Source organism: Neomonachus schauinslandi, chromosome 8 (assembly GCF_002201575.2).
Source record: "Neomonachus schauinslandi chromosome 8, ASM220157v2, whole genome shotgun sequence".
In the NCBI taxonomy this organism is placed as follows: domain Eukaryota; kingdom Metazoa; phylum Chordata; class Mammalia; order Carnivora; family Phocidae; genus Neomonachus; species Neomonachus schauinslandi.
This window is the reverse complement of record NC_058410.1, coordinates 34,866,925-34,887,871: the sequence shown is the minus strand read 5'-3', so window position 1 is coordinate 34,887,871 and position 20,947 is coordinate 34,866,925.

The following is a 20,947-nucleotide window of genomic DNA, read 5'->3' as shown; positions in this document are numbered from 1 at the left end:
AGAAAAGCTCACTGAGTTCTGTAATCTTATAGAGTTGCCCTGACCAAATTCTCCTATTGAGCTCTGTACATTTTCTTTTTTTTTTTAAGATTTTATTTATTTGCGAGAGAGAGAATGAGAGAGAGCATGAGAGGGAGGAGGGTCAGAGGGAGAAGCAGACTCCCTGCTGAGCAGGGAGCCCGATGTGGGACTCGATCCTGGGACTCCAGGATCATGACCTGAGCCGAAGGCAGTCGCTTAACCAACTGAGCCACCCAGGCGCCCGAGCTCTGTACATTTTCTAACACAAGAGTTAACTGGAAATAATTGCTTCTGTCTTCTCTAAAAGATTGTAACTGTGTGAAAGGAATAATGTCTAAATTTTTTATTGGGGACAAGCACATAATATCTGCTGAGTGAATAATTATTGAATGAACAAATAAATAAATGACAACTTAAGAACAAAATAGCTTTGGACCTGGATAGCATGGTCAAAGAAAGCTTTTATGAATATCACAATGACACTGATAATTGTTCTCTACCAGAAGAACGCCATGCCATTTTTCCTGGTTAGTCTAAATTCTAATTTGAGACACAGTTACAGCTCGATGACTCTAACATGTAAAAAAAAATCATGGAATCATATTACGAAGAATTCTTTTATAAGCATTTGTGAAAATAACCTTTCCTTCGGCATAGTGTTGATAGAATTCTGTCTTCCAGTACTATGATTTTATCTTAAGTGAAAATAAAAATTAGTCTATTGACTGATATGCTAACATGGGATGCGAATTCCCTGGGCTCCTTTCCCAGACCAACCACTGACTTATTTGTATAAAAAGTGCACACTTTTTATCTGTAGCCCAGCTTCTTCCTATTTAAAGTATGAGACAATTGCTATCCCCATAATTCCCTAATATGGTTGTTGAGAGGATTGACATCTCCTTAATATCTTAAAGTAAAAGGTTAAGACAGTTTCTGAGTGTTGTTACATGGAGGAAGAAGAAGCACAGCCCTATTCAGCTAGTGGAAGTGGTAGATCAGAGCAGCAAGGTCAAGAAGAAGACAGAAAATTATACTTCTATCATGTAAAAAAATACCATATTGATATTCAAAGTAAACAAATGAATTGAAGTTGCTTTAAAAGTAAAAATAAAATTAGTGTGTGATGAAGACAACCATATGGTATTGACAAGTGAGATTGATTTGCCAAAGGTTTACCAGTGAAAGTCACAAATAGAATCTTGAATGCAAATTATTAGTTGAAATAGACAGCTACTAGTCTAACAATTAGAGAACTTGATCTGGGACAGCTACATTTTGATTGCATTTTGACTGAGACAAGATGGCTCTAATAGTAAATGTTTGGTAGTTTGGATTAAATACACTAGGAACAATTCCAGGAAGCTAGAAGGTACAGTGAAATGTCTCAACAACGAGTGGGTGATATTTGACAAGGAGATACAGGCTCATTATTGAGATTTTGAAAAGTTACAAAGGAGTGGCAGACAGAAGTACTTAGTTTTAGTTAAGGATTTATGTCATATCCATATATTGGAATATAAAGAAATAGGAAACATAGATTGCAATATAAAGGTTGTAAGTTGACTAGAAAGAATACACAGTGGAATCAGTCATGTTTTCTTGGAAAAATAATGTCTTAAAATCTTTCTTCATTTTTTGTGTGGTGCTTTTGACCCCCACCTGTGCGAGAGAAAAGGGGATGTGCAGACGAATTTGCCATCATCCCCACAGAACATTTTAACTCCACGGCTGAAAGTGACAGCTTATAGAAAATTGGTGGAGATACAACTGGGTAAATAAAAGTCATTTTTTTTCTTTTAGAAGTTAGTGTATACAAACTAAGAAATAGAAGTTTGCAAAGCCTACAAATCTAAATCTTAGAGGAGAGGTGAGCAGAAACTGTTGAGTTAGAGTGAAAAATAAAAAAAAAAAAGATAAAGAATGAACACATCATAGGATTACTGATGTTCTTTGTTCTCTCTGGGTCATTACCCAGTTTTCAGAGGTGAACCACAGATTGTGTTAGAAAGTAAGCAAAACAATGGAAACAAGTGAAAAACCACCACCAACACCTTGCCCCACCAAGTCTCAGTATGAATATTTATGAAGAAAAATATTTGAGGGTGAGGGCAGAATTGAAGCTAATAAATATAAATTGAGAAATCATTTAGGAAAAGATTTATGATATTTATACAACTCATAAAGTATTTTTTAGAGTGGATGTGTCCTTAGAAGAAAAATAATAAACTCTTTAGTGTTGGGTTTAGGGGATCAATTGGTTATCAGTCAAACTTATTTATCAGTTGAACTGTTTTCCTAAAAGATGTTATCATAAATTACAACAATAATTATGTTAAAAAGCCTTTTGATATGTGAAAAGTCAATTTGTTAAACATAATTCCAACATCATTGACTGAAGACAGCACTGCCCTTGGGTGTAGAATAGCAGAACTATGTTCTGGCTCTTTGCTAGGCAGTAGAGACTCTGGAGATTCTCAGGTGGCAACCAATCTTTGTTCTTAAGTTGCTTATAATATAGTGAGAAAGAGATGTAGAAACAAAAAATAAACAACCATGTACTTTTGGAGATGTGTGCGTGGTACATACATGAAATATTGATGAAAGAGCTCTTATGTCTCAAGTTCTCAGAATGGATGCTCAGTTTGGAGGACAGAGAGAGACCTTACCTGTTTTGTTCAACACTGTATTTCCAGTTCCTAAAATAGTGACTGGCACAGAATAATACCAAAACTTTTTTAAAAGAATGAAAAAAAAATTGCTCTGCAGTGTTAAGCTAAATTTCACCATAGAGGTGATGCATAAACGGATTCTTTAGAAAAGGCAGGGAAACAGCATACCAATGTGCCCAACGGCACAGAAGGATAAAGCAGCTTGATTGTCTGGTCAATAGCCAGTAGTGGCTGCCAGACTTGTTGGAAGAGATGAATTCTCTAAAGGCTCAAGAGCCTGTAGAGATGGGCAAGAGTCATCGCTTTAGATGAATCAGAAATGTGAAGATTTGATATAGAAGTTTGCTGAGATAATGGAAGAGAATCACTTGCCTGAAATTTGCTTCCTGAAGGAAATGAGTTTCAACCTTTATAAAAATCTAAAAATCTTTGAATGGGTACCTCAATCAGGGCAGAGAAATTTCTGAGACTTGGAGATGCCAGGAGAATTTCTGGGGGTAGGGTCTAGATTGCCTCTGGACCTGGGGAGGCAGGCCAGGGTAAATAGCTCTTAAGATTTGGGCTACTTGATATCACAGTATAAATCACTTACTGTTCAAGAATTCTCTCCCATTATCACCCAGTCTTTAATAAGAATCATGTCCAAAGTTATAGCCAGGTCTTGGTTGACTGGAATATTAAGACAATATCTTGGGATACCATCATGGATATCTGGAGAACACGGCAATAAGCCATTGATGCCCAGTGCAGCTGGATTTTAAATAAGACATTTAGCACATTGCTCAGACACCCAAGTCGTGCATATGTCACCTTTATTTCTTCTGCCCTATATTGAGTATCCATTTTTCTCTCACTGCTTTTTATCAGTGAGCCTCTCATTTAGAGGCTCATTTTGTCTTTTTCTTTTCCTCTGTAGAAAACATTTATTCCTCTCCTTCCTGTATCCTAAAATGCTTATCCACATTCTATCCAATAAGCCATATTTATCAATTCTATTAAAAATCTGAGGATTATCTCTAGCAAGATACCTAATGTCAACCTAACCCTGTGTGTTTATTTCCTACACTTGAAGTTTTTTTTCCTTTCATCTCACAAAATCATGCCCAATGGTTATGGCCTACCACATGCTCTACCTAGTCCATAAAGATCACTTCAACCCTACCAAGTTTGTCAAACAACTATTACCATTAGATTAGTGCCACTCATGAGGTCTTACTGCATGGTACTAGCGTGTAGCTATGGTGTCATGGATAGATTATAAACTCCTTGACCATCAGGCTTTTGTGTGTATTTATATCCCATATAGTACTAAATTCAAAGCCAAGCATATGATAGATATTATTAAGAGCTTGTGGTTGCTGACTTAAAGAAAGGCCACATGTGTGTGGGGGATTCTTGAATCTCTGGATAGTACTAGTACTTGGACCTTTCTGAACAGGGAGTGGTAAACTGATTATTCAATGCTGGATGGTGCCCCTTCCACTTTATTTTCCTGTCAGACATCTTTCTGACCTTCCTTTTGTCATTCTACTATTTTCCTTCTGCCACCAAGGATTTGTTAGTTCTGCATCTATGGGATCTTTATGATTAGAAAATGACATGAGGTAAGCATGGAAAGAATTTGTTGCTTATCACTGAATAAGAGATGTTGCTCATCACTAGGTAATGTGATATGGTAAGACCTTAATCACTGGAACGTTCTGAGTATATTACTGAACACAACAAAAATGGAACACTTACACCATACACATATGACTACAAATTTATTCTCAGAATTGTTGAAGCAGTAACCATAAATAGCTGATTATATTTTGCTCTGTTATATATAAATATAATAACTAAGTATAGACTTATCTCCAGTGTCTTGGTTAGTCAACTGTTTATCAGATATCTAAGGATCTTTGCTGTTATATAGATACAGAATGGAATAGTGCTTCATTAAACTTTTCCCTTTATGCTCTATAAAGGTAGAAAAAATAGGCAAGAACACTGGAAAATTTATTAATGATATCAGTATTGCACAAAAAAATCTATGTAATAAATTGGACTGGATTGCTATAGCATTGTTATCCCTCTCAACATCCTTATTACACAGCTTTCTTTTTTTTTTTAAAGATTTTATTTATTGAGGCGCCTGGGTGGCTCAGTTGGTTAAGCAACTGCCTTTGGCTCAGGTCATGATCCCCGGGATCGAGTTCCGCATTGGGCTCCCTGCTCAGCGGGGAGTCTGCTTCTCCCTCTGGCCCTCCCCCTCCCATGTGCTCTCTCTCTCTCATTCTCTCTCTCTCAAATAAATAAATAAAATCTTTAAAAAACGATTTTATTTATTTGACAGGGAGAGACACAGCAAGAGAGGGAACACAAGCAGGGAGCGTGAGAGAGGGTTACACAGCTTTCTGAATGCATAATTTTCTAAGTTATTCTAAACAGCAAAGGAGAATCATGTACACAACTGACAATGTAATTAACTGAATTATGATAGTATTTTTCTCATGAGTAACTTAGAATATTAGAAAGGCAAGATGATGTATTTTCTGTATTTGTTCTTCAGAGCTCTGTTTTTACTTCTAATGACCATAACAAAAGATTTTTTCTGAGTTGTGACATGGAAGGGGAAGACACTCATTTTTCTTTAACAATATGTGTGATTGTTATTCCCCAGAGAAATTGCCTGAAGGCCCTCTTCTCTATTACATGCTTTCTCAAAGACAAAACAAAACAACAATGGCAACAAGAAGAGCTATTCTCGTGGGCTTTGCTGGGTGCCTGGAGTCTACTGCCTCAGCTGTACCCCCTCAATACCTTTCAACTGGTTTTTGTCTTGAAATTGAATAGAGTTAAAAATTGATAATACTAAAGGACTACTTGGAAATGCTTGGTGAGTGACCAAGTATGCAGTCATATGCTTTCAAAATGCTATTTAAAGTTGATTAAATATGATAAAGAGAGGCAGAACTTTTAGAGGAAAAAGATTCCATATGACATATACAGACATATATGCTACTCTTTTTAAAAGATTTTATTTAGAGGGATGCCTAGGTGGCTCAGTCAGTTAAGCGTCTGCCTTCTGCTCAGGTTATGATCCCAGGGTCCTGGGATCGAGTTCCATATCAGGCTCCCTGCTTAGCAGGGAGCCTGCTTCTCCTTCTGCCTGCCACCCACCCCCTGCTTGTGCTCTCTCTCTGACAAGTAAATAAATAAAATCTTAAAAAAAAGATTTTATATAGAGAGAGAGCATGAGTAGGGGTGAGGAGCAGAAGGAGAGGGAGAGAGAGAGATCCCAAGGAGACTCCCTGCTGAGCATGGAGCCTGACGTGGGGCTCGATCTCATGACCCTAAGGTCATGACCTGAGCCGAAATCAAGAGTCTGACACTTAACCAACTGATCCACCCAGGTGTCCCAATGCTACTAGTTTTGATTGTTGGTTTTTTACAGTGGTACATAGGATGAAGTAAGGCTTAAGAGGATCCTTTTTGTGTGGTGCACTTATGCATGCTTTGTAACTGTTAACAGTTAACTCTTCAATTAGTTATAGACTGATCCTGTTTTTGAAGAATTACAATCACATCATCTCTGATTGGCTCTAATTTGTGGATATATTAAAAAAAGCCAGAAAAGAGCCTTTTGGAAATGAGGATCACAGTCTGTGAGAAACATGTTGGTGCTAATAATTTATTGTTACTTCCTTTGCCTCTCTTAGTTTGTCCTCAGGAAGTGGACAAGCCAATTCTCTAGCGAGAGTAACAGAGGTATCCGTCTCTAAGCCCCCACCTAGCACTGTTGCAAGATGTCGCTCAGCTGGCTTATGTACTTATATTTTCATTTACCTATTCTCCGAGAGCCCATATAATCTTTGGCTGGGGCGACTGCTTTCACTACCATTGAGAAGCTCCTGTAGGACTGTGAATGCATGTCCACCATATCTACCTTTAGAATATTAATTCAAACTTATTTTTATCACCAGTACTCACTTTTTCCCTCATCTCCAAATACTACCACAGATAGCTGTAAAAGTTCACAGAGTTGGCAGAGATTCTCTTTATTGATTTTAGCATGAGTGACCAACAATGTGTAATTGTGTTTTTCAGTAATTACTGCATTTCAATTCATCTTTATAGACCTTTTCACAGAGGTTACAAAGAAGAGGGGTAATCAAATATATGAATTAAAAAAAATTCTTTTCCAAAATGTACCTTTGGCAGTCATGGAGGTGGGCTGTTTGAATCTCTCATTAAGAGAGAACTTGTTCAGGGGTGCCTGGGTGGCGCAGTTGGTTAAGCAACTGGCTCTTGGTCTTGGCTCAGGTCAGGATCTCAGAGTCGTGAGATGGATCCTGCATCCGACTCAGTGCTCAGCACAGTCTGCTTGAGGTTCTTTTCTCTCTCTTTACCCCTCCCTCTTGCATACACATGTTCTCAAATAAATAAATCTTAAAAAAGAGAGACAGAGAGAACTTGTTCAACTGCAGTTAGCACAGTGAGCTGATAATCTATACAGCTGGGTGTACCTTCGGGCTCTCTCAGTTTTTGGCCCAACTCTGTGGCATTCTCAGCCAGCTCAGAGTCATGACTGAGCACAATATGGGTACCGGTCCTGGCCTATCTGCCCAATAGTCCACTAAGGAACATCTTTGCACCAGAGCTCTCTGTTGACTGGCTAAGATTTTGTCAGATCTGTATCACTGTTAGAAGATCTCCCTGCCTAAGACTTCTTATAGCTCCCTTTTCCTTTCGTTGTGATTTCAAGTTTTTCTCTGTGGCATTCTGTTTCCTTTACCTTTTATCTTTTATAGGCATTACTGTTCAATAAAACTTTTCATCTCAGAGTCTGCTTTCCAGAGTACCCACCTAACATAGTATTTTAAATGGCTTGTTTAATGCTTTAAAAAAATGCTGTAGTTTATAATCTAATTTTCCTTTTACTCTCTTGATTAATTCCCAAAGAAGCAGAGCTTGCGACAAGGGCTTATGTCCAGCCAGCTTATTTTGCTAAAGTCATTCCATCAGTGGAGCCGCAGACAGAGTGAAACAGATAATCCAAGGGTAGTTGCTATGATCACTGTGAGCTACTGGGCCTGAATTCCATTAAAGACCATTGAGGAGTCTGTTCAAACCCTGCAGAACTGTTTCCAGGAGGAAGGGAAAGAGGGAGTAATTTTCATTACCCCATCCCTCATCCAAAGGTTGACCTTGAGTGCTAACTCCCTTGGACCACCAGGTTTGCCTGTGTTAACAGAATTGCTGAATGTATTCCTGCTGGCAATCCAGCTGTGGGATAGCAGAAAACCATCTCCTTGCTAGGAAGAGAGAGATGAGAAGCAACTGAGTCAGGATGCTGCCATTTACACCTCTGCACAGTGGGTAGCTGCAGTTAGGACTGCAATAAAAGAGCCGGTCAAGTGGCTGTGAGGTGTGGTAAAGAGGTGCCCAATCCACCCCTCCAGCAGCTTCATTGCCAACTAAGTTAGGCTATATTTCTCCCATCTTAAAGGCTTCTGGCAATTTTTCATCCTTAAGCATCTATTTATTAGAGAAATTCTGAAATTAATAAAATTATTAAGGATGGTATAATAGAACCTCATGTACCCAGCTTTAACAACTGCCAATATTCTGGTACTCTTATTTCATCAATCCCTTCCCTCACTTTTTATCCTGGTGTATTTTAAAGCAAATCCAAGATAACATATTAGTTTTCATCCACAGTAACTTGAGTATATATCTCTGCTAGAAAAGAATTTTTAAGCCTAATCTTGATATCATTGTTATATTTAACCAAATAAACTTAATACCCCATCTATGCCCATTTATGCCTGACAGTTCCCAAATATGTTCTATAGTTGGTTTATTTGAATTGGGATCTTGACATTGTATTTTGTTGAATGCCTCCTAAGTCTTTTAAAAATTTGTTACATATTGTACATTTTTTAAAGTAATTAGATCATATGGCCTGTGGAATTTCCCACTCTCTTCCTTTGACTGATAATAATTTCATGGTATTGTATAACATTCTTCCACACTAGAATTTTTTTTTTTTTTAGATTTTATTTATTTGAGAGAGAGAGTGAATGAGAGAGAGAGCAAGCATGAGCAGGAGGGGGAGCGGTGGGAGGGCGGGTGGGACAGAAGGAGAGGAAGAAGCAGACTCCCTGATGAGCAGGGAGCCTGACATGAGGCTCAATCCCCAGATTCCAGGATCATGTCCTGAGCCAAAGGTAGCTGCTTAACCGACTGAGCCACCCCAGGTGCCCCTCACACTAGCGTTCTTAACTGGGTGTCCCAGATCCATAGAATTAAAAAAGTTTATGAATATGGGTTGGGGGAAAAAAAAGACATCTTTATATTTCTTAATGCCTCTAACAGAAATTTAGCTTTTCTTTCATGTTGAATATAAGCAACAAACCACAGAAGTTACTAGCACGACTATATAGATTCTTATTTCTGTTGTCATAAATAGAAGTTTTTAAGTCCATATCATATTACGCTTGTTACAGAGACCTTGAAATATTATTTTCCTTCATCGTAACTTTAAAATTTTACTGTGATTATGAGATACTCCATTAGATTCCAAATAATCACGATCATCTTGCCCACAAATCCGGCTGGACTACTCAGGGGCAAACCTGGGCCTAATAATTATTCAGGGACCACACAGTGGTTTCATGAGATCTGGACAGGCCATATGTATATTATAAACTCTCAGTTTGTGTTACAAGAAATGGGTAGCCTTTTATAACCAAATGGAAGCACAGGCCATGATTATAGACCACATAAGTTGAAAACATCTTACCATTGAGGTAAATACAGTATTTGCTATTTAATGTAGTTTATTATGAGTATAAGCAGATTGTATAGTGGATTATTCATTGGTGCTAAGTTCTATGAGTAACGAGATTCTTTTTTCCTACTACCCTTTGATCACTATGTTACGAAATAAAAACATTTACATACTGAAAAATTGTACTTAAAACTTGATTTCAGGGAGGCTGTTTCCATATGTGAGAGAATTCTTAGAAGTGTTTGTTTTGGAGTAGACTCCAAGTTATTTCTTTGACAAATCTAACTCAGTTACAGATCCTTGCTCCCAGTCTCTGACACTTGGAGTTGAAGAAAATAAAGGACAATGAGAAAGCATTGTCCATTAGAGATAATTCATTTTTACTATTTTATTTGAAGTTTATGGAAGTTCTTAAGTTTTGAGAATGGTTCATCAAATTGTAGGTGACAAGTAAACCTTAGGGATTCACATTGTGTTTAAGTCTTTCTTTCCATGTAATTATTAGGTGAGTAGTATTGGATGAAATAGGACTACAGCTAATTTTTGACAAATGCTACTAATAGTATACTGTATTAGTGTATCACATTACCTGATATATTTCTTGATGGATCATCCTAAATATTTTAAATATTACATAAAAATTAGGTTTTTAAAAAGTCATAATTAGTATATTATCAATGTTAATGTTGATGAGTTAATGAGTTCCTATTTGCAATTTTGCAAAATTTAGAATCCAAATAATTAATGGAACACTTTCCATTTTAAAAAATATCAATTGTTACTACAAAAATGTTTAGAGGAAATAATTCAATTTATTTATGAGATAAAGTACTCTTTCTCCCCATGCACTTTATCAAAGTCAGTCATTTCATTTTGAGGCACTAGGATTTGTAGTCATGGAAAGTAGTGGTTCTTAAATTTTAGCCTACATCAGAATCACCTGAAGACCTTTAAAATTCAGATTGCTAGGGCTCCAGAGTTTCTGATTCAATAAGTCTGGAGTTGGATTCAGAAATGTGCCTTTCTTTTTTTTCTTTTTTTAAAGATTTTATTTATTTATTTGACAGAGAGAGAGAGCAAGAGAGTGCAAGCAGGGGGAACTGCAGAGAGAGAGGGAGAAGCAGACTCTCTGCTGAGCAGGGAGCCCAACGCGGGGCTCAATCCCAGAACCCTGGGGTCATGACCTGAGTCGAAGGCAGACGCTTAACCGACTGAGCCACCCAGGTGCCCCAGAAATGTGCCTTTCTAAGAAATTCTTAGATGATGTTGATGCTGATGGTCCAAGAACCACATTTTATTTTATTTATTTATTTTTAAGATTTTATTTATTTATTTGAAAGAGTGAGTGAGAGAGCACAAGCAGAGGGAGGGGCAGAGGGAGAGGGAGAAGTAGGCTCCCCACTGAGTAGGGAGCCTGATGCGGGGCTCAGTCCCAAGACCCTGGGATCATGACCTGAGCTGAAGGCAGACGCTTAACTGACTGAGCCACCCAGGTGCCCCAAAGAACCACATTTTAAAAACTACTACCATAAGATATATGAATTTATTCCATCATTAATTCAGCCCTTCAAACCAATTTGAGTATCTACTATGTACCAAAATCTGGGGATAAAAATGTAAAGAAGCTACATTTTCTTTTGTTTAAAAATTTATTGAAGTGCAATTGACATACAATATTAGTTTCAAGTGTACAACATAGTAATTTAACAATTACATACGTTATGAAATGCTCACCACTGTAAGTGTAGTTACCATCTGTCACTGTACAAACTTATTATGATATTATTAACTATATTTCTTATGCTGTACTTTCTATCCCTGTGACTTATTCATTTTATAACTAACTGGAAGTTTGTACCTCTTAATCCCCTTTGCCTATTTTACCTATGTTCCTCTCCACTTCCCCTCTGGCAACCACTAGGTTTGTTCTCCATATTTATGAGTCTGTTTCTTTCTTGTTTGTTTGTTCATTTGTTTCATTTTTTAGATTCTACATATAAGTGAAATAGTATGGTATTTGTCTTTCTCTGTCTGATTTATTTTACTTAGCATAACATCCCCTGGGTATTCTTCTTTAACAGCTGAGTAACTTTCCATTGTGTGTATATACCCCATCTTCTTTATCCTTTCATCTATTGATGGACACTTAGATTGCTCCCATATTTTGTCTGTTGTAAACAATGCTGTATTAAATATACGGGTGCATATATCTTTTTGAATTAGTGTTTTCATTTTTTTTCAGGTAATTACCCAGAGAATTACTGGATCATATGGTACTTCTATTTTTAGTTTTTGGAGGAACCTCATTTTTCGAAGGTTTTGAGGAAAACCTTTATTTTCCAGAGTAGCTGCACTACTTTACATTTCCACCAACAGTGCATGAGCGTTCCTTTTTCTCCATGTCTTTGCCAACACTTGTTATTTCTTATCTTCTTGGTACTAACCATCCTGACTGGTATAAGGTAATATTCTCATTGTGGTTTTGATTTGCATTTCCCTGATGATTAGTGATATTGAGCACCTTTTCATGTGTCTCTTGGTTGCCTGTATATCTCTTTGGGAAAATGACAATTCAGGGCCTCTGCCCATTTTTAAAATCAGATTATCTGGGATTTTTGGTGTTGACTTGTATGAGTTCTTTATATACTTAGGATAGAATGACATTCATGATATCCATGACTTATCAGGTATATCATTTGCAAATATCTTTTCCCATTCATCTGGTTGCCTTTTTGTTTTATTGATGGTTTCCTTTGCTGTGCAAAAGCTTTCTAGTTTGGTGTAGTCCCAATTGTTTATTTTTGCTTTGTTTCCCTTGCTTGGGGAGACATACCCTGAAAAATATTGCCAAGATTCATGTTCAAAGGATTATTTCCTGTGTTTTCTTTTAGGAGTTTCATGATTTCAGGTTTTACGTGTAGGTCTTTAATCCATTTTGAGTTTATTTTTGTGTTTGGTGTAAGAAAGTGGTTCAGTTTCATTCTTTTACATGTAGCTGTCCAGTTTCCCCAGAACCATTTATTGAAGAGATTGTCTTTTCCCCATTGTATATTCTCGCCTTCTTTATTATAGATTAATTGACCATATAAGTATGGGTTTATTTCTGGACTTAGAAAAGCTACATTTTCTTCACTGCAGGGAATAATTCTAAATGAGTGTCTAAGTTAACTTTATATCACAAAATAATTGACAGTTTTCAGCTTCTAGCACAACTTCACGTGTGTACATAAATTTTACATCACTCATTTTTTTCCCATAGGAAGTGAATCAGTGTTTTGTTTATCAAATTAAGACAATTAGACTTAAAATATAATGGATTCAGTGTAAAGCTACCTCACTAAATCTGAAAAGCAAGTACGTCTGAAGATCTTATATTTATAAACAGATTGAGATATTATATTAGTTTTCTAGGGCTATCATAATAAAATACCATGCATTGGGTAGCTTAAATAAAAACATTTCTCACAGTTCTGGAGGTTGGAAATAGAAGATCAAGGTGCTGGCAGGGTTGGTTTCTGGTAAGGCTATTCTTCTTGGCTAGTAGATGGCTGTCTTCCCAGTGTGTCCTCACATGGCCTTTTCTCAGTGCCTGAGCATTCTTGGTGTCTTTCTTTTATAAGGTCACCAGTCATATTGGATTAAAGCCTCACACCATCGGCCTTATTTTAACTAAATCACCTCTTTGAAGGCCCTATCTCCAAATACAGTCACATCGATTAAGGCCCATCCATCTGACCACATTTAACCTTAATTATCTTTTTATTTTATTGTTTAATATTTTAAAGATTTATCTATTTAGCCCAGTGATGGGTATTAAGGAGGGCCCGTATTGCACAGAGCACTGGGTGTTATATGCAAACCATGAATCATGGAACACTACAACAAAAACTAATGATGTACTGTATGGTGACGAAAATAACATTAAAAAAAAGATTTATTTATTTATTTTAGATTGATAGAGAGAGAAAGCATGGGTGGGGACAAGCAGAGGTAGAGGGAGAGGAGAGAGAATCCCAAGCAGACTCTGTGCTGAGCACAGAGCCTGATGTGGGGATCAATCTCACGACCCTGAGATTGTGACCTAAGCCCAAATTAAGATTTGGATGCTTAACTGACTGAGCCACTCAGGTGCCCCCTTAATTTTCCTTTTAAAGGCTCTACCTCCAAATATTGGTTACATTCTGAGGTACTGGGATTTGGGATTTCAAAATATGAATTTTGGGTGAACACATTTCATCCCATTCAGATATTCACAGATATGAGAAAACATACCTTTGAGGATACAACTTTAAAACTGTCCCCTGACTTATACCCAAAACATCATCTTTCTTTTTCCCATAATCAGTATTTCTATAACCATATATTAACCATTTATTAAGAGGCTATAACATTTCCAGGACTACTATAGGAGCAAAGGGAGGAAGCTTACTTTGCCTTCAGTTTTGAAGGTTATTTCCAAATGTCTATGTATAAATATATCTATTTGCAAATTGTGATGCATAGTCCTTTAGAAACAATATTTGGTAGAAGTTCCATTTCCTAGAAGAACTAAAAAAGTCCATTTAACTTATTTTTATTATTGTTTTTAAAAGATATATTTATTTAAGAGAGGGAGAGAGTGCATGAGCACTGGGGTAAGGGCAGAGGGAGAGGGAGAAGAGAATCCTAAGCAGACTCTGAGGGGAGCCAATGGGGCTCGATCTCATGACCCTGAGATAATGACCTGAGCCAAAACCAAGAGTCAGATGCTTAACCAACTGTGCCACCCAGGCGCCCCTAGTCCATTTAATTAATTAATTAATTAAAAAAAATTTTTATTTTATTATTTTAATCACCATACATTACATCATTAGTTTTTGATGTAGTGTTCCATGATTCATTGTTTGCGTATAACACCCAGTGCTCCATTCAATACGTGCCCTCTTCAATACCCATCACCAGGCTAGCCCATCCCCCCACACCCCTCCCCTCTAGAACCCTCAGTTTCTTTCGCAGAGTCCATAGTCTCTCATGGTTCGTCTCCCCCTCCGATTTCCCCCCCTTCATTTTTCCGGGTATTTACCCCAAAGATACAATGTAGTGATCCAAAGGGGTACGTGCACCCCAATGTTTATAGCAGCAATGTCCACAATAGCCAAACTATGGAAAGAGCCAAGATGTCCACTGACAGATGAATGGCTAAAGAAGATGTGGTATATATATGTATATATATATATAAACACACACACACACACACGCACGCACACACACACACACACACTGGAATATTATGCAGCCATCAAAAGGAATGAAATCTTGCCATTTGCAACGACGTGGATGGAACTAGAGGGTATTATGCTGTGCAAAATAAGTCAATCAGAGAAAGACATGTATCATAGTCCATTTAATTTATAATGAGGTTGAACTACTATATAACTCAAACACAAACTAATGCAAATTCTAATTGAACTAAATATAATTCAGACTTTCTTTTCTTTTTTAAAATTTTATACAAAGAATCCTAAATATTAAAAAAAGTTATTTTATTTAAATTCAATTAAATAACATATAGCATATTATTAGTTTCAGAGGTAGAGTTCTGTGATATAATTCAGATTTTCTTCAGGCCAGTGGCAAAATGGGGATGATTTTTTTTTTTTAAAGATTTCATTTATTTATTTGAGAGAGAGAGAATGAGAGACAGAGAGCATGAGAGGGAGGAGGGTCAGAGGGAGAAGCAGACTCCCTGCCGAGCAGGGAGCCCGATGCAGGACTTGATCCAGGGACTCCGGGATCATGACCTGAGCTGAAGGCAGTCGCTTAACCAACTGAGCCACCCAGGCGCCCAAATGGGGATAATTTTAATCATAGCTGTGAACATTTTACTCCTGATCTTTAGCAGTGACTTCCAACCATTCATTCAACAGACATTTATTGGACACTTGCTTTGTGTTCAGGGTACTGAGTGCTTACAATAAGCATTGTGTAAGAAAGAAAAATCTTTGCTAGAATGGAGCTAATGATTTAGGAGGTGATTGGGAACTGAAGGTCCAACAGTAGAAGGAAATCAAGCTATCCATAGCAATAATGTGGAGAACAGTTTTGGTGACTAAATGGTCCTGTCAGGAAACAATTCACCTTAGATGACTCAAAGGAAGGTTCTTCTATGAAAGAACTAGCTGTGCTGGTATGGGCAATGTTGAGGAAATAAACAAGGTATCTTGAGATTCTCAGAGCCTAGCTATTATATATCCTTTGTTTTTTCTTTTTTATTATGTTAATGTAAATCACCATACATCATTAGTTTTTGATGTAGTGTTCCATGATTCATTGTTTGCGTATAACACCCAGTGTTCCATTTAGTATGTGCCCTCTTTAATACCCATCACCAGGCTACCCCATCCCCCACCCCCCTCCCCTCTAGAACTCTCAGTTTGTTCCTCAGAGTCCATAGTCTCTCATGGTTCATCTCCCCCTCCGATGCCCCCCCTTCACTTTTCCCTTCCTACTATCTTCTTCTTCTTCTTCTTTTTTTTTTTTAACATATAATGTATTATTTGTTTCAGAGGTACAGGTCTGTGATTCAACAGTCTTACACAATTCACAGTGCTCACCATAGCACATACCCTCCCCAATGTCTATCACCCAGCCACCCCATCCCTCCCACCCCCCACCACTCCAGCAACCCTCAGTTTGTTTCCTGAGATTAAGAATTCCTCATATCAGTTAGATCATCTGATACATGTCTTTCTCTGATTGACTTACTTTGCTCAGCATAATACCCTCCAGTTCCATCCACATTGTTGCAAATGGCAAGATTTCATTCCTTTTGATGGCTGCATAATATTCCATTTTGTGTGTGTATGTGTGTATACCACATCTTCTTTATCCATTCATCTGTCGATGGACATCTTGGCTCTTTCCATAGTTTGGCTATTGTGGACATTGTTGCAGTGAACATCGGGGTGCACATACCCCTTCGGATCCCTATATTTGTATCTTTGGGGTAAATACCCAGTAGAGCAGTTGCTGGGTCATAGGGTAGTTCTATTTTCAACTGTTTGAGGAATCTCCATACTGTTTTCCAGAGTGGCTGCACCAGCTTGCATTCCCACCAATAGTGTAGGAGGGTTCCCCTTTCTCCGCATCCTCGCCAACATCTGTCATTTCCTGACTTGTTAATTTTAGCCATTCTCACTGGTGTGAGGTGGTATCTCATTGAGGTTTTGATTTGGATTTCCCTGATGCCAAGAGATGTTGAGCACTTTTTCATGTGTGTGTTGGCCATTTGGATGTCTTCTTTGGAAAAATGTCTGTTCGTGTCTTCTGCCCATTTCCTGATTGGATCATTTGTTCTTTGGGTGTTGAGTTTGATGAGTTCTTTATAGATTTTGGATACTAGCCCTTTATCTGATATGTCATTTGCAAATATCTTCTCCCATTTTGTCAGTTGTCTTTTGGTTTTGTTGACTGTTTCGTTTGCTGTGCAAAAGCTTTTTATCCTGATGAAGTCCCAATAGTTCATTTTTGCCCTTGCTTCCCTTGCCTTTGGCGATGTTTCTAGGAAGAAGTTGCTGTGGCTGAGGTCGAAGAGGTTGCTGCCTGTGTTCTCCTTTAGGATTTTGATGGACTCCTGTTTCACATTTAGGTCTTTCAGCCATTTGGAGTCTATTTTTGTGTGTGGTGTAAGGAAATGGTCCAGGTTCATTCTTCTGCATGTTACTGTCCAATTTTCCCAACACTATTTGTTGAAGAGACTGTCTTTTTTCCATTGGACATTCTTTCCTGCTTTGTCGAAGATTAGTTGACCATAGAGTTGAGGGTCCATTTCTGGGCTCTCTATTCTGTTCCATTGATCTGTGTGTCTGTTTTTGTGCCAGTACCATACTGTCTTGATGATGACAGCTTTGTAATAGAGCTGGAAGTCCGGAATTGTGATGCCACCGGCTTTGCTTTTCTTTTTCAACATTGCTCTGGCTATTCGGGGTCTTTTCTGGTTCCATACAAATTTTAGGATTAGTTGTTCCATTTCTTTGAAACAAATTGATGGTATTTTGATAGGGATTGCATTAAATATGTAGATTGCTCTAGGTAGCATTGACATCGTCACAATATTTCTTCTTTCAATCCATGAGCGTGGAACATTTTTCCATTTCTTTGTGTCTTCCTCCATTTCTTTCATGAGTATTTTATGGTTTTCTGAGTACAGATTCTTTGCCTCTTTGGTTAGATTTATTCCTAGGTATCTGATAGTTTTGGGTACAATTGTAAATGGGATCAACTCCTTAATTTCTCTTTGTTCTGTCTTGTTGTTGGTGTATAGGAATGCCACTGATTTCTGTGCATTGATTTTATATCCTGCCACTTGACTGAATTCCTGTATGAGTTCTAGCAGTTTGGGGGTGGAGTCTTTTGGGTTTTTCCCATAAAGTATCATATCATCTGCAAAGAGTGGGACAACCTAACCCTACACCTAAAGGAGCTGGAGAAAGAACAGCAAATAAAGCCTAAACCCAGCAGGAGAAGAGAAATAATAAAGATCAGAGCAGAAATCAATGAAATAGAAACCAAAAGAACAGTAGAACAGATCAATGAAACTAGGAGCTGGTTCTTTGAAAGAATTAATAAGATTACTAAACCCCTGGCCAGTCTTATCAACAAGAAAAGAGAAATGACCCAAATAAATAAAATCATGAATGAAAGAGGAGAGATCACAACCAACACCAAAGAATACAAACAATTACAAGAAAATATTATGAGTAACTATATGCCAGCAAATTAGATAATCTGGGAGAAATGGATGCATTCCTAGAGATACATAAACTACCAAAACTGAACCAGGAAGAAATAGAAAACCTGAACAGACCTATAACCACTAAGGAAATTGAAGCAGTCATCAAAAATCTCCCAACAAACAAAAACCCAGGGCCAGATGGCTTCCCAGCTGAATTCTACCAAACATTTAAAGAAGAATTAATACCTATTCTTCTGAAACTGTTCCAAAACATAGAAATGGAAGGAAAACTTCCAAACTCATTTTGTGAGGCTACCATTACCTTGATCTCTAAACCAGACAAAGACCCCATCAAAAAGGAGAATTACAGACCAATATCCTTGATGAACATGGATGCAAAAATTCTCAACAAAATACTAGCCAATAGGATCCAACAGTACATTAAAAGGATTATTCATGGGCGCCTGGGTGGCTCAGTTGGTTAAGGGACTGCCTTCGGCTCAGGTCATGATCCTGGAGTCCCGGGATCGAGTCCCACATCGGGCTCCCTGCTCAGCAGGGAGTCTGCTTCTCCCTCTGACCCTCCTCCCTCTCATGTTCTCTGTCTCTCATTCTCTCTCTCACAAATAAATAAAATCTTAAAAAAAAAAAAAAGGATTATTCATCACGGCTAAGTAGGATTTATTCCTGGGCTGCAAAGTTGGTTCAACATCTGCAAATCAATCAATGTGATACAATACATTAATAAAGAAAGAACAAGAACTGTATGATCCTCTCAATAGATGCAGAAAAAGCATTTGACAAAGTACAGCATGGTTTCTTGATCAAAATTCTTCAGAGTATACGGATAGAGGGTACATACCTCAATATCATAAAAGCCATCTATGAATAACCCACAGCAAATATCATTCTCAATGGGGAAAAACTGAGAGCTTTCCCCCTAAGGTCAGGAACATGGCAGGGATGTCCACTATCACCACTGCTATTCAACACAGTATTAGAAGTCCTAGCCCCAGCAGTCAGAAAACAAAAAGAAATCAAAGGCAGGCGAATCGGCAAAGAAGAAGTCAAATTCTCACTCTTTGTAGATGATATGATACTTTATGTGGAAAACCCAAAAGACTCCACCCCAAAACTGCTAGAACTCATACAGAATTCAGTCAAGTGGCAGGATATAAAATCAATGCACAGAAATCAGTGGCATTCCTATACACCAACAACAAGACAGAAGAAAGAGAAATTAAGGAGAAATTAAGCAGATAACAAAAAGAAATAAAAGGCATCCGAATCGGCAAAGAAGAAGCCATTATCTGTCCTTTGATCCGAAGGGTCAGAGGAAAAAATTCCTGGTATGGGGTCCCAGTGAGAAATGGAATCATGGAGGAAGGGACACACAGTGGGAGCTGTAGATGGTGGGTGGGTTGGTGGGGGAGGGAAAGCTACTTTCAGAAACATAACCCAAAATAAGGAAGTGGTGAGAAAAAAATTTCACTTTCTCTTTCCTTGTCACCATTCCTTTGATAGTGTCTTCCTTTGTCCAAATCCAACAGTAAACCAGATGAAGAGAGAACTTCCAGTAATGTAATCCACTGGGATTAGGAAAGAAGGAGGAGAATATATATGGTGGTGAGGGTTCGCCCAGGGGATAACAGCAAATCACCAGCATAGAGATTGCAGTGGAGCTGAGATGGTTGCCAGAACAGTCATTCGGGTATGTTATTTACAGAAAAGAATACTTGTAATTTAAAGACTGTTGTTATGAAATGAAGTTTATATTTTGCCTCTGATACCAAATCACAGAGAAGACTAAGTGACATGTAAAAAATTACAGAGCGATAAAGAATAGGAAACAATCGGGGCACCTGTGTGGCTCAGTCGTTAAGCGTCTGCCTTGGGCTCAGGTCACGATCCCAGGGTCCTGGGATCGAGCCCCACGTCGGGCTCCCTGCTCAGTGGGGAGCCTGCTTCTTCCTCTCCCGCTCTCCCTGCTTGTGTTCCCTCTCTCGCTGTCTCTCTCTGTGTGTCAAATAAATAAATAAAATCTTAAAAAAAAAAAAAAAGAATAGGAAACAATCACGAACTAAGAAATTAGCCAAAAGTGGTGGCCCAGGCAGAGACAGAGAGAGAGATCACAGCGTGGGGGGCTGTTGCAAATATATATTTTATCAAAAATCAATTTTAATCATCTGACTAGTTTATTCAATGGTGCCTTTTTTTTTTTTTGACCCTGTGCTCAGCATCATGGTAATTCCATGGCTGATGTGGGGTATTTTTCCAATCCGTACAGTGTATATGCCTTACTGGAATCTGTTTCTTTGAGAAGCTTTGACAATAAGATCTTGGCAGTATCCCCAAATGACAAAGTCTTTGGTGACAAAGTCTTTCTATCTTTGGAAAGAGTTGTACAGTTTCCGAAACTGTTAAGGTAGCTGAGTGGTACTTGGATTCAGTATAATTAGATGGTATTTTTAAGACATTATGTGAGCATAAATATATGAAGTGATAAGGTGAATGAATCCTGGAAGAATGATAGGAAAGTACCAAGTATTTATATGCATAAAACAGCAAAAACTATAACATTTTATAAAATATTTTTATATCATTTAACAAAATAATTGGAATAATTATAAATAAAAAATCTACCATCTGAGCAATTTATTCCCATCTCTGCACAGTTTCTTGGCTTTCTGAAATGCAACATATTATGATTAACAAGAAAATTAATCTTTTAAATAGTTCTTAAAACTTTATCTCCTCAGACAAGTA